Here is a 5000-nt window from a genome sequence, read left to right as displayed (position 1 = left end):
TCCAAGTCCTCACTGAGTATGTGTGACTCTCTTAAGCCCCTGAGCCTAAGTCCTGTTTGGACTTGGGCTCAGGGGCTTTTTTTCGGCCAATTTTTTCATGGGAGTCTGCCTGGGAGTGTGCCTGCAGTCTGCCTGCACTCTGCCTGTGTGTGTGTGTGTCTTCAGGACCGTGGAGAGCAGCAGTCATTGGTCTGCCTCCAGCAGTCATTTGGCTACCTTAAGAGAGTCATTGTTACTCCCGCCGTTTACCCGCGCTTCATTGCTGAGTGCTGCGGGCATCAGGGGCCCAGGCAAAATGCTTGCAGCACCTGGTATTCCCAGGCGGTCTCCCATCCAAGTACTAACCAGGCCCGACACTGCTTAGCTTCCGAGATCGGACGAGATCGGGCGTGCTCAGTGTGGTATGGCCGCAAGCAATTGCTACCTGTGAAAGTCAGCCTCATGAAGCTCACTGTGTTTGGGGGCAGTGGGCTGGGGCTGAGGGCAGTGCTGTGGGTTGTGGTTAGTGCTGGGCAGTGCTGGGCAGTGCTGGGAGCACTGTGTGTGTCTGTGGGACCCTCAGAGAGCTTTAATAGCAGGCAGGCTTTTTTGGGCCTAAAGGAGGACAAGTGTGAGCCATTGGGGCTTGCTGTGACTTCAAACAGTACACTGGGCAGTGCTGGGAGCACTGTGTGTGTCTGTGGGACCCTCAGAGAGCTTTAATAGCAGGCAGGCTTTTTTGGGCCTAAAGGAGGACAAGTGTGAGCCATTGGGGCTTGCTGTGACTTCAAACAGTACACTGGGCAGTGCTGGGAGCTCTCTGTGTGTCTGGCTGACCTTTGGGGACCTTTAATAGACAGCAGGGTTATTAGGCCTGTCTGGGGAGGTGTGTGTGTCTCTAGGCCTCTCAGTAAGTCAACCCAACTCACTGGGCAGTGCTGGGAGCTCTCTGTGTGTCTGGCTGACCTGTGGTGACCTTTAATAGACAGCAGGCTTCTCCGGCCTGTTTGGGGAGCTGTGTGTGTCTGTGGGCCTCTCAGTAAGTCAACCCAACTCACTGGGCAGTGCTGGGAGCTCTCTGTGTGTCTCTCTGACCTTTGGGGACCTTTAATAGACAGCAGGCTTTTCAGGCCTGTTTGGGGAGCTGTGTGTGACTGTAAGCCTCTCAGTAAGTGAACACAACTCACTGGGCAGTGCTGGGAGCTCTCTGTGTGTCTCTCTGACCTCTGGGGACCTTTAATAGACAGCAGGCTTTTCAGGCCTCTTTGGGGAGCTGTGTGTGTCTGTGGGCCTCTCAGTGAGTCAACCCAACTCACTGGGCAGTGCTGGGAGCTCTCTGTGTGTCTCTCTGACCTCTGGGGACCTTTAATAGACAGCAGGCTTTTCAGGCCTCTTTGGGGAGCTGTGTGTGTCTGTGGGCCTCTCAGTAAGTCAACCCAACTCACTGGGCAGTGCTGGGAGCTCTCTGTGTGTCTCTCTGACCTCTGGGGACCTTTAATAGACAGCAGGCTTTTCAGGCCTCTTTGGGGAGCTGTGTGTGTCTGTGGGCCTCTCAGTAAGTCAACCCAACTCACTGGGCAGTGCTGGGAGCTCTCTGTGTGTCTGGCTGACCTGTGGTGACCTTTAATAGACTGCAGGCCTATCAGGCCTGTCTGGGGAGCTGTGTGTGTCTGTGGGCCTCTCAGTAAGTCAACCCAACTCACTGGGCAGTGCTGGGAGCTCTCTGTGTGTCTGGCTGACCTCTGGGGACCTTTAATAGACAGCAGGCTTCTGAGGCCTGTCTGGGCAGGTGTGTGTGACTGTAAGCCTCTCAGTAAGTGAACCCAACTCACTGGGCAGTGCTGGGAGCTCTCTGTGTGTCTGGCTGACCTGTGGGGACCTTTAATAGACAGCAGGCTTTTCAGGCCTGTTTGGGGAGCTGTGTGTGACTGTAAGCCTCTCAGTAAGTGAACACAACTCACTGGGCAGTGCTGGGAGCTCTCTGTGTGTCTCTCTGACCTCTGGGGACCTTTAATAGACAGCAGGCTTCTCCGGCCTGTGTGGGGAGCTGTGTGTGTCTGTGGGCCTCTCAGTAAGTCAACCCAACTCACTGGGCAGTGCTGGGAGCTCTCTGTGTGTCTCTCTGACCTTTGGGGACCTTTAATAGACAGCAGGCTTTTCAGGCCTGTTTGGGGAGCTGTGTGTGACTGTAAGCCTCTCAGTAAGTGAACACAACTCACTGGGCAGTGCTGGGAGCTCTCTGTGTGTCTCTCTGACCTCTGGGGACCTTTAATAGACAGCAGGCTTCTCCGGCCTGTGTGGGGAGCTGTGTGTGTCTGTGGGCCTCTCAGTAAGTCAACCCAACTCACTGGGCAGTGCTGGGAGCTCTCTGTGTGTCTCTCTGACCTTTGGGGACCTTTAATAGACAGCAGGCTTTTCAGGCCTGTTTGGGGAGCTGTGTGTGACTGTAAGCCTCTCAGTAAGTGAACACAACTCACTGGGCAGTGCTGGGAGCTCTCTGTGTGTCTCTCTGACCTCTGGGGACCTTTAATAGACAGCAGGCTTCTCCGGCCTGTGTGGGGAGCTGTGTGTGTCTGTGGGCCTCTCAGTAAGTCAACCCAACTCACTGGGCAGTGCTGGGAGCTCTCTGTGTGTCTCTCTGACCTTTGGGGACCTTTAATAGACAGCAGGCTTTTCAGGCCTGTTTGGGGAGCTGTGTGTGACTGTAAGCCTCTCAGTAAGTGAACACAACTCACTGGGCAGTGCTGGGAGCTCTCTGTGTGTCTCTCTGACCTCTGGGGACCTTTAATAGACAGCAGGCTTCTCCGGCCTGTGTGGGGAGCTGTGTGTGTCTGTGGGCCTCTCAGTAAGTCAACCCAACTCACTGGGCAGTGCTGGGAGCTCTCTGTGTGTCTCTCTGACCTCTGGGGACCTTTAATAGACAGCAGGCTTTTCAGGCCTGTTTTGGGGAGCTGTGTGTGTCTGTGGGCCTCTCAGTAAGTCAACCCAACTCACTGGGCAGTGCTGGGAGCTCTCTGTGTGTCTCTCTGACCTCTGGGGACCTTTAATAGACAGGAGGCTTCTGAGGCCTGTCTGGGCAGGTGTGTGTGACTGTAAGCCTCTCAGTAAGTGAACCCAACTCACTGGGCAGTGCTGGGAGCTCTCTGTGTGTCTCTCTGACCTGTGGTGACCTTTAATAGACAGCAGGCTTCTCCGGCCTGTGTGGGGAGCTGTGTGTGTCTGTGGGCCTCTCAGTAAGTGAACCCAACTCACTGGGCAGTGCTGGGAGCTCTCTGTGTGTCTCTCTGACCTCTGGGGACCTTTAATAGACAGCAGGCTTTTCAGGCCTCTGTGGGGAGCTGTGTGTGTCTGTGGGCCTCTCAGTAAGTCAACCCAACTCACTGGGCAGTGCTGGGAGCTCTCTGTGTGTCTCTCTGACCTTTGGGGACCTTTAATACACAGCAGGCTTCTGAGGCCTGTGTGGGGAGTTGTGTGTGTCTGTAAGCCTCTCAGTAAGTGAACACAACTCACTGGGCAGTGCTGGGAGCTCTCTGTGTGTCTGGCTGACCTCTGGGGACCTTTAATAGACAGCAGGCTGAAGAGGCCTACCTGGGGAGGTGTGTGTGTCTGTAGGCCTCTCAGTGAGTGAATACAACTCACTGGGCAGTGCTGGGAGCTCTCTGTGTGTCTGGCTGACCTCTGGGGACCTTTAATAGACAGCAGGCTGAAGAGGCCTACCTGGGGAGGTGTGTGTGTCTGTAGGCCTCTCAGTGAGTGAATACAACTCACTGGGCAGTGCTGGGAGCTCTCTGTGTGTCTGGCTGACCTCTGGGGACCTTTAATAGACTGCAGGCCTATGAGGCCTGTCTGGGCAGGTGTCTGGGCCTCTGGGCTAGTCAGTAACTTAATACAACACAGAGTACAGTGTTTGGAGCTCTGTGTGTGTCTGTCTGACCTATGGGGACAGCAGGCTTGTGTGTGCCTCTCTTATGGTGGACTTTGGCTAAAAACCAGCAAAAACGTTAAAAAGGAGCAATAGCTACTCTCTTATGGTCAAGTGTGACTCTCTTATGGTTAAAAACCTGAACAATGAGTACTAATGACTCTCCTATGAGGGACTTGGTCAAAAAACCAGCAAAAAGCTTAAAAAGGAGCAATAGCTACTCTCTTATGGTCAAGTGTGACTCTCTTATGGTTAAAAACCTGACAAATGAGTCATAATGACTCTCCTATGAGGGACTGTGTCAAAAAACCAGCAAAAAGCTTAAAAAGGAGCAATAGTGACTCTCTTATGGTTCAAAACCTGCAAAATGAGTAATAATGACTCTCTTATGGTCAAGTGTGACTCTCTTATGGTTCAAAACCTGAAAAAATAGTAATAATGACTCTCTTAAGGTCAAGTGTGACTCTCTTATGGTTCAAAACCTGAAAAAATAGTAATAGTGACTCTCTTATGGTTAAAAACCTGAAAAGATAGTAATAGTGACTCTCTTATGAGGGAAAAAAACCTTAAGAGACTAATGAAAACCTTAAGAGACTAATGAAAACCTTAAGAGAGTCATAGTTACTATTCCATAAGAGAGTCATAGTTACTTTTCCATAAGAGAGTCATAGTTAATATTCCATAAGAGAGTCATAGTTACTATTCCATAAGAGAGTCATAGTTACTATTCCATAAGAGAGTCATAGTTACTATGGAACCTTAAGAGACTCATAGTTACTTTCCCATGGTTAACCATGGGTAGGCTTTTGGTTAACCATGGGTACGAAAAAGTTGGGGCTGCTGGCGAGAGCTCCATGGCCTACCCTCCCGAGCCAAAACGGTCAGTCCGACGACAGTGCACCTTTCTCGGACACTTTCTGAAAATCCCCCTAAGGCCTGGAGGATGCCAAAAAGAGGTTTTGCCACCGGGTGACGGCGCGAAATGAAGAGCACCCTAAAAAAGTGGACTTAGGCTCAGAACGAAAAATAAAATAAAGCTCCACAGAGAGCTAACTCAGCCTACGAGTGTCCGATTTTCAAGCGGTTTGAAGCGGACTGT

This window comes from Sprattus sprattus (genome assembly GCF_963457725.1).
Source record: "Sprattus sprattus genome assembly, contig: scaffold_53, whole genome shotgun sequence".
NCBI lineage: Eukaryota > Metazoa > Chordata > Actinopteri > Clupeiformes > Clupeidae > Sprattus > Sprattus sprattus.
This window is presented reverse-complemented; position numbering follows the sequence as displayed.